General features: G+C 38.2%; 1 protein-coding gene across 1 annotated transcript in view; it reads right to left on the reverse strand.

Annotated features, from left to right (window-relative positions):
- The window catches only part of LOC148997648 (NACHT, LRR and PYD domains-containing protein 3-like), an 85,527-nt gene that overhangs the window by 26,142 nt on the left and 44,932 nt on the right, over window positions 1–14,453 (reverse strand). The gene's annotated exons all lie outside the window — the stretch shown is intronic.

Here is a 14,453-nt window from a genome sequence, read left to right on the forward strand (position 1 = left end):
GTTATTTTTGGGTTAGGGATGTGTTTGTTTTGGTTTTTTCAAATATCAACATTGGACAAAAGTGTTTTTCAAAAACGTCTTGGTTACATATGTAACCCTAGTTCCCTTAATAGGGAACGACACGCAGCGTCAAATGATGTGGGAATGCTAATACCCACGTTGCCATAAGAACAAGTGTCCATCCGTGTGAAATCAAGGCACAACAACTTCTGATAGGCCAAAGCAAGTCGATCAAGGGATTGCAGAGAGTATGGTTGGGCGATGCAATGTCTCGTTACCAATTCAGGGAACTTGGGTTACATACGTAACTGAGGCGTTCCCTTTCAAAGGAACTCGAGCTGCGTCAAACGCTGTGGGAATGCTAATACCCACATCGCCATAAGAACAAGTGTCCATCCGTGTGAAATCAAGGCGCACATTCACACGAAAGCACCAGCGCCCCTGGAGTGGAGCTCTGTGGACGTAAGCATCTAAGGCCCTCACAGGGCAGAGAAGATTAAGTTTCTCTTGGTCCAACGTTAGAAACGAAGGAGGATAGAAGGCCTACAGAACTATAGGTCTAACAACATTAGTAGGAACCTTAGGAACGTATCTGGGCCTAGGATGGAGAAAAGCCTTCACCATACCAGGTGAAAATTCCAGGCACAGTGGAGAAACCGAGAGAGCTTGAATTTCTCCAATTTTTTTAAGAGAAAGAGACTCCTTTATTGTGGAGGGGGATAGCTCTGTGGAAAAGCGCTCTTACAGGAACTCCAGCACAGTTAACTGGGTCCAACCGGTGTTCTCCACACCATGAAGTGAAAAGTTTCCACATCAAGGCATGAAACTTCCACGTAGAGGGAGCTCTGGAGATGAAGATGGTCTCAACAACCTCAGTTGAAAGACCTGAACTTATGAGCTGGGCTCCCTCAGAGTTTCCACAGCTCTGGGCGAGGGTGAAGAATCATATCACTCACCTGAGAGAGTAGGTCCCTCCTGATCTGAATCTCCAGAGGAGAGCTGTAGAGAAGAGACACAAGGTCCACAAACCATACTCGGGTCGGCCAGTATGGGGCTATCAACAACAGACTCACACTGTCCCGACGAACCCTTTCCAGAACTCCTGGGAGCAGAACGATCGGGTGTAATGCGTACAGACGTGACCTTGGCCATGCCTGCACCATAGCGTCCAACCCCAGTGGGGCTGAATGGCTGAGGGAGAACCACAGTGGAAGCGAACAGGTCCACCTCGGCATGACCGAATCTCTTCCACAAGAGCTCCACCACTTCGGGGTAGAGTCTCCATTCCCCGGGGCTTGGTCCTTTAGTATGCTTCCTTTAGATCTATCATGACAAACCAGTCCTCGGATCTGATTGGGGCGGCAGTGGCTCAGTGGTTCATGTGCAGATGGGAGTTTTACTTACTCAAACCTGTTATGAGAGCAGAAAGGAAAATGATTGGTTTACAGTTTCAACCAATGAAAATGAAGCAAAGGCGGGGTCTAGACGTTTGAATGTGCAGAGGGATTAGTCCGGCTCTGCGGAAACAGATTTTTGAGGGAGAAAAAATTGCAATTGCAAGGTAAGTGATTTTACTATATATTTTGTTCAAATTAATCTTCCTCTAACGTTTATTAGGATAATCAGCGAACATTAAAATGCACAGAACTAATAATCATCGATCGTCCACATCGTTTTCATGCATTTTGATTAGAGCTGTTTCATCAGTCGACCGCCAAAAAGCTGCTTATGGTGTAAAACACGCTTTTTCAATGCTACCTAGCTGTGTGTGAAATTGATATACGACAACAGAACTCATTCAAATCTGTTCTTCATCTGCTGAATGTTGTTGACTCGAGCACTGCTGTACTGTTGCAGAGTCGAAGGTACTGAATCAACTTCACTGACACAGGACTTACATTCACTGACATGTTCAGGATTTAAAGTATCACAGACCATTTGACAGAAATGCCTATATTGTGCATTCATTGTTTATTTTAAAGGTTAACCTATGATGTAAATGGGCTTGTCTGTTAATAAAATAAATTGTTTGTTAAAACCACTGTTTGAATTTTGCCTTTATTTTTTACTTTACAATGAACAGAATTCTGCTATGATCCCAGACTAATGTTACAATTTAACTTCCTGTATTGTTTTGATATAAAGTTTTGAAAGAGTAATATAGAGTGATGTGTTTATTTCAAAGTGAATTTATTCTTTTCAGATTAAATGATTTGTCAGTTTATTTTACAGTTCTTTAAAGTAGGTAATGCAGAACCCTAATAAGAAAAACTGGTCACTCCTTTAGTGTTGTTTTTCTTTGTAAAAATGTGTTCTATCAACACCAGGGTGGTGTAATACTCGACTCCTAAGGCTGAAGAATTCCATGATGAACGATTTCAATTTTCTTTTAAAGTGTTTGGTTGACACCAGAACAGTGTTGAATTGTAACACTGCCAGAATTGTAACTCTACCACAAAGCTGCACCCAGCTCTGTAACAGTGTTGTTCTCTGCATTGGTGGTCATATTTTACTCCTAGTGTTCATATTGTAACACTGTGTCAGTGTTGCGAGAGGAAACACTTTTGAAAGTGTTGAGATTTCCAGATTTAAAATTTACTGTTCAAATCCTGAAGGAAAACGATGACCAGTCCTCATAAAGGTCAGAGATATTTTGACTCTAGGTCCAACCAGCTTCTGCACTGTACAATTTCCAAATTTGCAAACTTCATATAAGTGATGTTGGTCATCTAAACATGTAATCTGTATGACACACTTTTTATAACGAGTATAAAAAAATGACACAAAATGTGTATAAATCCTATATGACTTTAATTTGACTAGCATATGATTCAATATAAGAACTTTAAATGATTTGTATATGAATTTAAGTTATTTTCTACTAAAACCATATACCATTGCATATGTTTGTCATGTAAAACTCATATGATTCAATATAAGAACTTTAAATGATTTGTATATGAATATCGTATGTTTTCTATATACCATACACCATTGCATACTTTTGTCATGTACAACTCATATAAGACTTTTTACAGTATTCATATATGACACAAAAATCACCATATCATATAAGTTGTATGTGTGCTATTTAGTATGAAAGGGGCCATAATCTGTCTGATTTTGTATAGGACATGTATTGGTCTTAAATGAAACACATAATTCTGGCCAATTTAAGTAAGGAAGATATATGGTTGCTATATATGATACATGCTGGGGGTTTTTTTCACATGGGATTTTAGTGTATTACGTGCTGCTCTCAGGGCAACAGGACAAGTCGCTGATATTTTAGTGTATTACTCGCTGCTCTCAGGGCAACAGTACAAATCGCTGTTATTTTAGTGTATTACGCGCTGCTCTCAGGGCAGGAGAACTCCATAGATTCAAATTTTAGTCTAGTAAATCTTTAAACAATTTTAAGGGTATTTGATTATTTTTAATAATTTCATTGTTACATCAGCAGACCATTTATTTTCGGTCTATTATTTACTTTTTCTTTTATCTCATTCTTCAGTTACCCGACTGAGCTGGCAGAAACTGGATGAATCAAAGGAGCCAACACTGAAGATGCCTCTGATGCTGCCCAGTCTATTTTCTCATATGTATTCTCTCGTCATTTCATCTGACTCCATTAATAAAGTTTTTTAATGATATCTGTGCACTGCATCATTATAAGCGAATGTTTGAATATTCCTTTTAATTCTTTAATGAAAATGTCAAGAGTCTATTAGAATCAAATGTTTAATTATGTCAGATAATTTCATAATCAGTTCAAAGATAATACAAAACATCAAATGCTCTGGAATAAAGAGAAGCGATACGAACCTGACGTTGGAAAAAAAACACTCTGAGCCTCACAGGCTGATCTGAGATACAGAAAAGACCCCAAGCCCCTTGCTACATTTCATGGTATAGGCAAAAACTTATTTCACATGGAAATATGTGCTAACAATGGTAATTTGCATTCAGAACACCTTTAGAGAACAGGAGGTTTTAACTATCCCACCCTCCTTTCTGTGTACATTATCTCTAAACTTGTTGAAAACCTTATTACCTTTTGTTTTACTTATTTGGAAATGAGACATTTGTACCAGTCACCCAGAGACATTTCAGATTATACTGAACATGTATAATACTCAATGATAATCAAATCTCTCCCACTTATTTAGCTATTGTAACTTACGTCTTTGGTAGAATGAATGAATGAATTTTTATTATTGTGTCTTGCATACTACTGCATGCCCAGCCCTAATGGGCTTGTAAGACACCAATACATCAACAAAAGACCAGTTGTCAGACAGTAGGCACAACATACATGAACTTATAAATCAGTCTGTCGTCTCTTCCAGGCTTTGCAAACAAAAACAGCCAATTTAAACACATTACAATAGGCTATATGCACAGCTGCACTACTTCCTGAACTTCAGCCAGCTCCTTGTTTCCTGTCTGCCATTATTGGCCAAACTTGATTAATTCAGGTGTGTCTGATTATTGTTGCCTTGACTACTGAGGACAAGCACACGTGAATTAATCAATTTGGCCAATAATGGCAGACAGGAAACAAGGAGCTGGCTGAAGTTCAGGAAGTAGTGAAGCTGTGCATATAGCCCATTGAACAACCATTTCATCTTGTCGTCATCACTAATCCAGAACATTTCAGGCTTTTTAACAAACAATTCTCCAAATAATGCATTTCTATAATCATCATACCGTGGGCAATATAACACAAAATGAGTTTCATTTTCAACCTCTCCTAACTCACACAATCGACAGAGTCTGTCCTCTTCAGGAGTTCAAGTGAACCTACCAGTTTCTAAGGCCAGGAGAAGGATGCCAGTTCGCAGCTGAGCCACCAAAGATCGTTGAATCCTTGTCAAATTTGCCTTTACATATAACTCTGTTTCATATACATCTTTAATTTGTAAATAAGTCCTTAACTTTGCTTAGCCATGATCCCAGTTAGCCATTTCTGTTCAAAATTTGACATTAAATTGGTTTTAATGTTATTGATGCTAGTGCTACAGTGTAAATTATTAAAGAATACATACTGCAGTTGTGCATCAGCAAAAATAGTCTGGACCTCTGCAGCCCAGATGGACTTTTTCTTACTCCACAGAAAAACTTTTTTTGTTACTCTATTTTCAGCGAGATATTAACAAGTCGATTCCACAGCCTAACCATTTCACATTTCCTTTGGATTGATCCAGGAACCCAGCCCATATCACCCAGCGCTGCCAGCCCTGGGACAAACTTATGAACCCCCAGGAAGCAACGAATTGCACGATTTTCTACAGCGTTCAAGGCTGGGCTCTGCACGCCCCCCACACCCCACACCCCGGCAGCATAGTTTAACACAGGGGACACACAGGCAGCATACAACTGGGAGAATGTTCCATAACCAAGATCTTTACAGATTTTCAACTTGTTTATCACAGAACCTCTACTGGCTGCAGCAGCTAGGATTTTAACTCAAACAACATAAATTCATCAAATACAAATTCTAAATACTTATACTGGGTTACATACTCTAGAACGGTATTCCCAAACCTAAAAACTTTCGTGCTTCGTGAAGTACCACCTTTCCTGAAATGAATAATTTGCGTTTTTGCTTGATTTATAACAAGTCTCCATCTACAGCACCAATTATCAGCATAGAGTAGAATGCCAACAATGATACTGTCTAGGCACACCCCTAAGTTTAGATGTTTAATTTCAAGAGCTAAATCATTTATAAACAGAGAGAACAGGCTTGGGAACAAAATATCCCCCTGTTTTACACCAAAGGGGATACGAAACCACTCAGTCTGCTCATCATTCACCTGAACACATCCCATACAGTCTGCATACAGGGACTTTAATGCCCAGTAGAACTTCCCATCAACCCCTGCCTGGAGAAGCTTTAAACTTAACAAATCCCTATCCACCCAATCAAATTCCTTTTTTAAAATCCACAAAACAAACAAAAGTGGGTTTGTTTTCAGTTAGCCTGGTTCTGAAAATTGTTGAAATTATATAAATATGATCAATACATACCCGGCGTTTTCGAAATCCATTTTGTTCATCTACAAGATGCTCTGTTGTTTCCAAAAAATGACTTAATCTGGCATTTAAAATAATAGAGTAGATTGTATAAACAGTACTTAAAGGTGCCCTCTGGCATTTAAAGTGTGTATGTCAGGTTAAAATTTTTTTTTAGATATATTAAATAATGTTTAGATGTATGAGTGAAAATGTAATTATCATTAAAATTATTACTGTAATTGCCCTACATTAAGCTTTATAGCCATTTCTGTCAAGATCATATTTTTAAAACACAGTGGAGCTGCATGTGATGTCATAAGAGGGAGATGTGACAAAAACGTTCTATTCAAGTATGGAGAGTTTTGAGTCTGAGGAGATCCAAAATCCCCCTCAAACCTCCGATGGGCCACAACCTTACAATTTTGAGCCTCCCAGGCGTGAGACAGATGAGGAACCAAACAGAAATTTAAATAATTCCTATCGAAGAAACATAAATATCTGGTGTGAAGAGAACCAGTGGAGAGTTGGTCAGGTGTCTTGGTAAGTATAGGCATAACTTAGAGGTGGAACGGTACATGTATTCGTATTGAACCGAAACGTACGGCCGTCACGGTTCGGTGCATGAATTTACACGGAGAATACAGGGTTAAAATAAATAAAACTCGCGTGCAAATTAATTAATGCGGAATTACGTTACTGTTAGATACGTGGTAGAGATGTGCGGTAGCCTATCAGAATAGGTCAGTGTGGAGAGGTTCAGTATGTGGAAAGAAGACAGGGTCGGCGTGACTGGGACTCGTTTATTCAGAAAAAACAAAAAAGAAACAAGGCGCACAGTAGCGCATTCGCCACCATAAACAAACACGCGATTCAACACTTGCTTCTCAGTCTCGGTTGCAGTAGCCGCGTGAAGTCCCAGTCCAACTCTCTCTCGCTCTCTCATTCGCCGGTTATATACGGTCTCTCCACGGAAAATTACTGCAATCAAACTCAGGTGTTCATCATCTGCACTTGATCTACTAATCTCACCGTGCGGCTCCGTCCTTTCTCTCCCGCAGCCGCTACAGACTCACGCCCCCTCGCCACAGTCAGGTTTGCCGAAGTGCTGATATTCTGAGAGCTAGTCTCGCGGCTGTCATCAAAAAGTGGACTCTGTGACCGGTTTTAACGGTGTTTTTGCACCCAGTACAAACGCAGTAATTCACCATCGTGATAATACGCCTGCATATATACATTTCTTCTTTTTCTTCTTCTTCTTCTTCTTTAGGGTTTAATTGCGGTTGGCAAACCTGTTTTCTGCGTATACCTAACTAACTACCTAACTTAAATAACTAAATAAATAAATGTCCTAATCAAATAATTCTCTCGCTCTATCATTCGTACAATTACCAACACAGCTCACTGACTCACTCTCAGCGACCTGGGGAGACGTCTCCCTCTTATGACATCAGTGATTCGATTGGGGGGAGGAGCAGTTTTAAGTGAGTACTGAAAATAACGAACTTTTTCATCTTATATTCTGCCTTTAGGTATCGAAAAACATACAAAACAATACACCAACTTGACAAACGTGTTTTTCCCCTAACTATTTTGTGTTAATCATAATTACAAATTTAACCTGACATACACACTTTAAAATCAAATCATACACCATATTCCATACCAGATGGGGGCAGTATACCTCCAGAAATACCTCTGAGGCCGCGCGCACACTCATGTCTTCAAACAACATGGGCGAGCGCTGTGTTGCTCTGTCTCCCTCATGCATATTACAGTTTTTCTCAATTGCTAAAACACTAAAATCCATTGGCTGAACAAAGTTCTCAGTTGCCTGAACTCATTTAGCTAATTATGAAGTCTGTTGTCAATACCGTAAACATTTTTCTCATGGTAAAACACAATTTGCAGATCTCACTTAGACTTTTCAGCAAAACTCTGAACACATTCTCATTCTCAAAACACATTCTGCACTCTAATGCACATGTCATCCATACTGGTAAACACAAGTGGCAACAATCAAATACAATAAAAAACATATCATTTGATTGAACACAACCACTCAAAACTGATTCAACCTGTTTCAAATAATGTGACAACCAATATTAGCTAGTTCAGAGAGCAAACTGAACTGAGAGGTTGTTGAAGGTAGAAAGGAGAAAGTCTGAGAATGGATAGAAAAAACAATGTGAGAGGAAGAGGGCATATGCGAGGTGGGTGACGAGGAGGAGGAGGGCAAGAAGGAGGAGGAGGAGGAGGAGGGCAAGAAAGAGAAAGAGGAGGAAGAGGAGGGTGAGAAAGAGGAGGAGGAAGAAGAAGAGGAGGAGGAGGAGGGGGGCAAGGGACAATATTGCTTGTGATGTTGACGAAGTGCTCTGGCATGACCCAGGCCAAAGACAAGAAGCAAATTGATCACATGTTTACTCCTTTCATTTGTGTCCCTTATTTCGTATATATATCATATACTGTAGTACAGTGCACTGCTGTAGACTGTACAATGAAAAAATATGATTTTTTTTATATGAGATTCATTTGTTTTGACACATAGTTCTCCCTGAGAACTATATGTTTTGAACAATGTGTTTTAAATTGTTTGGTGTATTGTTTACTGACTGCTTGATAGTGTATAGCATTTTGATCACTTTGTTTATGATTCGAGAGCAGTGTTTGAATTTGAACACAGGTAAAACTGTTTTGAGAGCAGTGTTTGATTTTAGGGCTGGGCGATATATCGAACGATATTGAATGCGCATCTAATCAGTAAAGCCGGTTCCTTGATTAGCAGTAAATCACCTTCACATGCTTTCAAATGGACGATATGAGTGTTAAAGTTAATGAGATAATTAAGTGATTAATTTAGTGATGATTGAGCATTATTGAAGACACCTGATGATAACAAGCAGAATCGCTGAAGGACAAAATCACAAATTGTAAGACACCGTTATGGAGATCAGTGTTTGCTTTAGTTGGGCTCTTGACCCTTATACTTACACTTTAAATTTTGTGTCGGCTGTTATTGATTAATAACAGTCAAATAAGACATCTTTGATCTTTTAGTGTTGGATTTGTTTTGACATGCTGTGATCTGTAAAATGAAACTTTTCAGATGATTTGGCTTAACTTGTTAGCAACATTTTAGTGATTGTACTGCATATCTGTATTTTCTTATAACCTAAAATAATTAATAAATATTATTCTGATCAAATCACTTTCATGCTTATTTAGAAACACAGAGATCAATAATCAGCCTGTCTATCTCAACTGTGGTGGCGATATTAATCATTGTTGCCACCCATCACAACTCATTAATGGCTCCCATCATGCATTGCGGTTTGAATAAATTATGATCTGAATTGTCGATGTAATTTACTTTTCCTACTTGAATATTCTACTCGTCACCGTTGTTGAGAAGCATTGACTGAATCTTGAGGTCTGTGTGTGCCTAAAGGAAAGGTTTTTTTCTTTTAAGCAACTTTTGAGAAAACTGTCTATTATATTTAACATTCTGGACATTTATTCAGAATCAAGTCATACACTAAGCAACATAATAAATTATATGTTATAAATTTTATAAATAAATTTATAAATAAATGTTATTATAAATTTTATATATAATGAGATAAATTTCAAATGATAAATGTCTTTATATGACCACAATCATTTTAATATTGTTTATTTTTGTTCATCTGATAGATATAACTCAGATGCAGCAGCAAATTAAAATATAAAGTTAATAATATAAGGGTGAAGAGCCCAACTAAAGCAAACACTCATCTCCATAACGGTGGCTTAAAATTTTAGATTTTTTCCTTGTGATTCTGCTTTAGGTGTCTTCAATAATGCTCAATCATCACTCATTTAATCACTTAATTATTTAATTAACTTTAACACTCTTGAGTGCGGACTCATATACACTCCAGGTGTGTTAGTTTAACACGGGAGATTTTGTCGTGACGAAGAGCCGTAGTTCACTGACCAGCTGAGCCATATCGCATTAAATATCGATATCGATATGTCCTCGATATTAACGCGATATGGCTCAGCTTGTCAGTGATCTACGGCTCTTTGTAGTGAATGCCGCTCCATCTGAAAGCAGGTGAAGGTGATTTACTGCTAATCAAGGAACCGGCTTTACTGATTAGATGCGCATTCAATATCGTTCGATATATCGCCCAGCCCTATTTTGAACACAGGTAAACTGTTTTGAGGCGAAAGTTTCATTTTGCAAGAGGAATCAGAGGTTTTGTAAATAGTGCTTGAAGATAAGGTTTTGTGTTTAATGTTTTCAGAAAATGGAGCAATGTTTCAGAAATTGTGTTTTAGCAATTGAGAAAAACTGTAATCAAATCAATTGACATGATAGTAAAAGGTTGGAAGGCCGCAGATTCACGTGGAGCATTTGGAGATTTTCAGAGATTAGAGACTAAATGAACAACATCTCAATACTAAATAATAAAGGCCGTCTCATAGACAAGTCGGTGCATTTCAACGATATGGGAAAATTAAAGCCCAGGCTATTATTTCTAGTTTTATGGTATTCGTTTTGTTCATATTACATTTTTATCATTAGTTTTAATTAATTTGACAGACAGCATTCCCTGATGTGGACCAAGCTAGCGCCTTTCAGAGCTGCTCTCACAACACTTTTCACACACTCTCACGCCACACATCAATTTTGTCATGCACAGAAAAGGACACGGAGACCGATGTCAGCTCTCAGATTCTGTTCATTTTATTACGCAATTCAAACAATAAATACAGTTTTGGCGCTTTACACGACAGATCCCTAACGCACGTAAACGATCATCTCTACTATCTAATCTGGTAAAAGAACACGAACACTGTTGAAAGATACAGTATGTTACAACTTACCAAAATGTATTCCTCATGCATAATATCGACCAATCATTTTTTTAACTCTTCCCTGAACTGAAATGTAGTAGTGGGCTGTATTTCCACACGACTGACATCAGGTTCAAGTACACACAAGCCGCGCGACTTACTCGTCTATTGCAGTTTGGCTGGTGGTAATGTTGTCTGCCCGCATACCGCCTCCCATGGCCGAAACTGGTATTACGGCACCTGCCGGGCCGGGGCTAGTAATTTAGCATGCTAATTAGTGTGAATGCTTCAAGCATTCACACTATTGTTATCCAAATCTTTATTATTCCGTATTCTTCCGTACGTTTTTCGGTCGTTTTCTTCTCCTCTCTACTTTGTGCTACAAAAACCATTCAAGTATCAAAATGTGCAGCTTTTCAAGGACATGTGTGCTATTATTATTCTTTTTTATAACCTTTATACTTTTTAAATTATTAAGCTTTTGTGCATTTTTTTAACATGGAAGTCAATGGAGAATTCTTCAAATTCTGCTTTATGCTCTTTCTGCTTTCAAAGCCTACTACTTCGGCATACTTTCAGCTATTTCTGTCATTTAAACTTTAAAATGTTGAGAAATTTGTAAGCTATTAAAGTTGTATTCAACTTTTTGATATCTATTATACTTTTTTCACAATCTCTACTTTAGTCTCATGATGTTTTTCAAGCCGTTTCTGAAATTATAATGGGAGCGGATGAGAGAGACTGTTCAGAGCTAGAGCATGTGATGTCATAAGCTAGAGTGAGCCAGCTTGAAAACTAATGCTAAAAAATAATTTTTAAATCGCTGGCCTGGCCACAATTTTCACACTTTGGGCATGAAATTATACTTGAAACGTAGGTATTTTTGTTGTGGTTCCTCTCGTGTGTTTAGTAAATCCCTCAGACTTATAGTTTTTTCTCTGTGTCCTTCCAAAGGACAAGAGTGACAGACAATCCTCCATTGGCAGCAATTATAAATTCAGGTCAAACTTTAGTGATCAGAGCATTACGGACCAGTTTTTCAACTCGCCAAAGTGGTCCCTTTTTTCAAAACTCTATCCACACAAAAAATACATCACATCGTTCACAAAGGCCTTGTCTCGCTCACCGTCAGGTCATTGTGCCGATACAACCTATAGTTTTGTCTTTAGGGAGGTTTGTTCAAGGCCAAGTATCAGCAATTTTGGCCTCTGTCTAAATAGGAAAGCTGATTGCACAGGTGATGCTGATTAGCAAAGATCAAAGGGAGACACACATAATTGGTCCTGTGTTCTGATTGGTGGACAGCAGTGATGCGCGGGTTGATCTGAAATGAGCGGGTGCCTGCTGTCACCCGCGGTTACCCGCAGTTACGGGTCATCCAAAAATATTTTTAATGATATTCGGGTCGCGGTCGGTCGGGTCGTTTGAAAAAAGATGCCAATTAAACATTTGTATATAGTACTAGACACAGTTTTTGATGAAATATACAGCCCTACTCATTATTGGCTGAATAACTGGCATGAAGATAACACACAAGCTCAGTCTAAACAGTTCTCGGTTCTATACTAGTGATTCGAGAACCGCTGTCCCTGTGCGTTCGGTATACGCAACACAACAGTGGCACCAACTTGTCTCGGTTCAGTGAACTGTTGGAGTTACTGGAGTAAAATATAATTCAGGATATTGATTTATTTCGATTCGGAGGGGCGACTGTCAGGCATGTCTGAAAGTGAGTAACTTTAGTAACTTGTGGATCAGCACTGACGCAAGACGCGAACTGTTTCGAACGATTCAGTTCGAGTGTACTGGTTCGACCGGTTCACTAAAAAGAACCGGTTCAAAAGAACGATTCGTTCACGAACCGGCCATGTCTACGATGATCACTACAGTCTGCAGAGAGATGGAGGCGGCAAGAGAAAAGGTGAAGACTGGGGAGTGGAAGCTCCGCAAATACACAAATAAAAGGGTGAAAGTGTGGGAGACATTTGCTGAAATAATGAAAGATGATGACCAAAGTGCTGGCTTTGCCTTTGTTATGTGTAGGCCTACGTCTTCTTGCGATGCTGTGTTGTTACACGTCTATATGGCCCAATAACGCTCCGATGAGCATTTACTACTTTAAAAAAATGCGGTCAGGAAGCGGGTCGGGTACAATGTTTTTTTTTTTAACTTTTTTTTGCGGTCCGAGTTGCGGGCGGGTAGCTGAAAACGTCGGTCGGTTGCGGGTTGTTTATACATTGACCCGCGCATCACTGGTGGACAGTCACTCAGCTCTTTTCTGAAGAATACTACAAGTTTTTGTTGCTTTTATGCTTCTACTTCTCCTGTTATCCCTCCCTCTTCCCTCCTCTTCTCCTCCTCCAATCCTCTACTCCTCCTGTCCTCCTATTCTCCCCTTCTTTCCTAATCTCTTCTCCTTTCTACTCTTCCTTTTACCCTCTTCTATCCATCTTCCTGTCTAACTATTTGACTTTTTGTGTCCAAATGATCTATCTATCTATCTATCTATCTATCTATCTATCTATCTATCTATCTATCTATCTATCTATCTATCTATCTATCTATCTATCTATCTATCTAATCCATCTGTATTTCTAACTAATCTATCTTTCTTTCTTTCTAGATAATCTATCTTTCTTTCTAATTAATCGTTTTCTTTCTTTCTAACTATACTATCTATCTTTCTAACTGATCTATCTGTCTTTCTTTCTAACTAATCTATCTTTCCTTCTTTCTTTCTAACTAATCATTTCTTTATTTCTAACTAATCCTTTCTTTCTTTTTTCATCCTTTCAAATCCATCTTTCTTTCTAACTAATCCTTTCTTTCTTTCTTTCTTTCTTTCTTTCTTTCTTTCTTTCTTTCTTTCTTTCTTTTTCTTTCTACCTAATCTTTCTTTCTTTCTTTTTCTTTCTTTCTTTCTTTCTTTCTTTCTTTCTTTCTTTCTTTCTTTCTTTCTTTCTTTCTATAATCAATCAATCTATCTATCTATTTATCTATCTATCCATCTATCTATCTATCTATCTATCTATCTATCTATCTATCTATCTATCTTTCTCTACCTTTCTTTTTTGTACTCCTTTACTTCTCTACCTCTGTCTCTTTCTCTACCCCTTTATTTCTTTACCTGTGTCTCTACTTCTCTACCTCTCTTTACCTCTCTAAATAAACTTCTAGTTTTCTACAATTTTTTGGATCTTTTTTGCTTTTCAGCTTATTGAATGCATTTGAATTAAGTTTTTTTTGCTTTTTTTGCTCTGTTTTGCAGTTGTTTCTGCATTTCAGCTTGTTTAGCAATATTTTGCATTTGTTTGTGCATTTCAGTTAAGCTTTTGAAGCATTCACACGCATATTCCGCAGGAAATGCAATTTTTCTAGTTCAGGTTAATATATCGGCAGCACTATAACTTGTCATTTTTTAATGACATCATCAACCTTATTTCTTCTCATTCTTTTGATGCGTTTAGCTCGTTTTTGGGATATTTTAACCTCAATTTTTACAGATGGCACCTTTAAGAGACTGATTCCTCTGTAGTTCAGAGGTATGCGGGGGTCATTTTTCGCTGATTTAGGAATAGGTTTAATAATTGATT

Source organism: Pimephales promelas, chromosome 2 (genome assembly GCF_988280905.1).
Source record: "Pimephales promelas chromosome 2, fPimPro1.hap1.1, whole genome shotgun sequence".
NCBI classification, from domain to species: domain Eukaryota; kingdom Metazoa; phylum Chordata; class Actinopteri; order Cypriniformes; family Leuciscidae; genus Pimephales; species Pimephales promelas.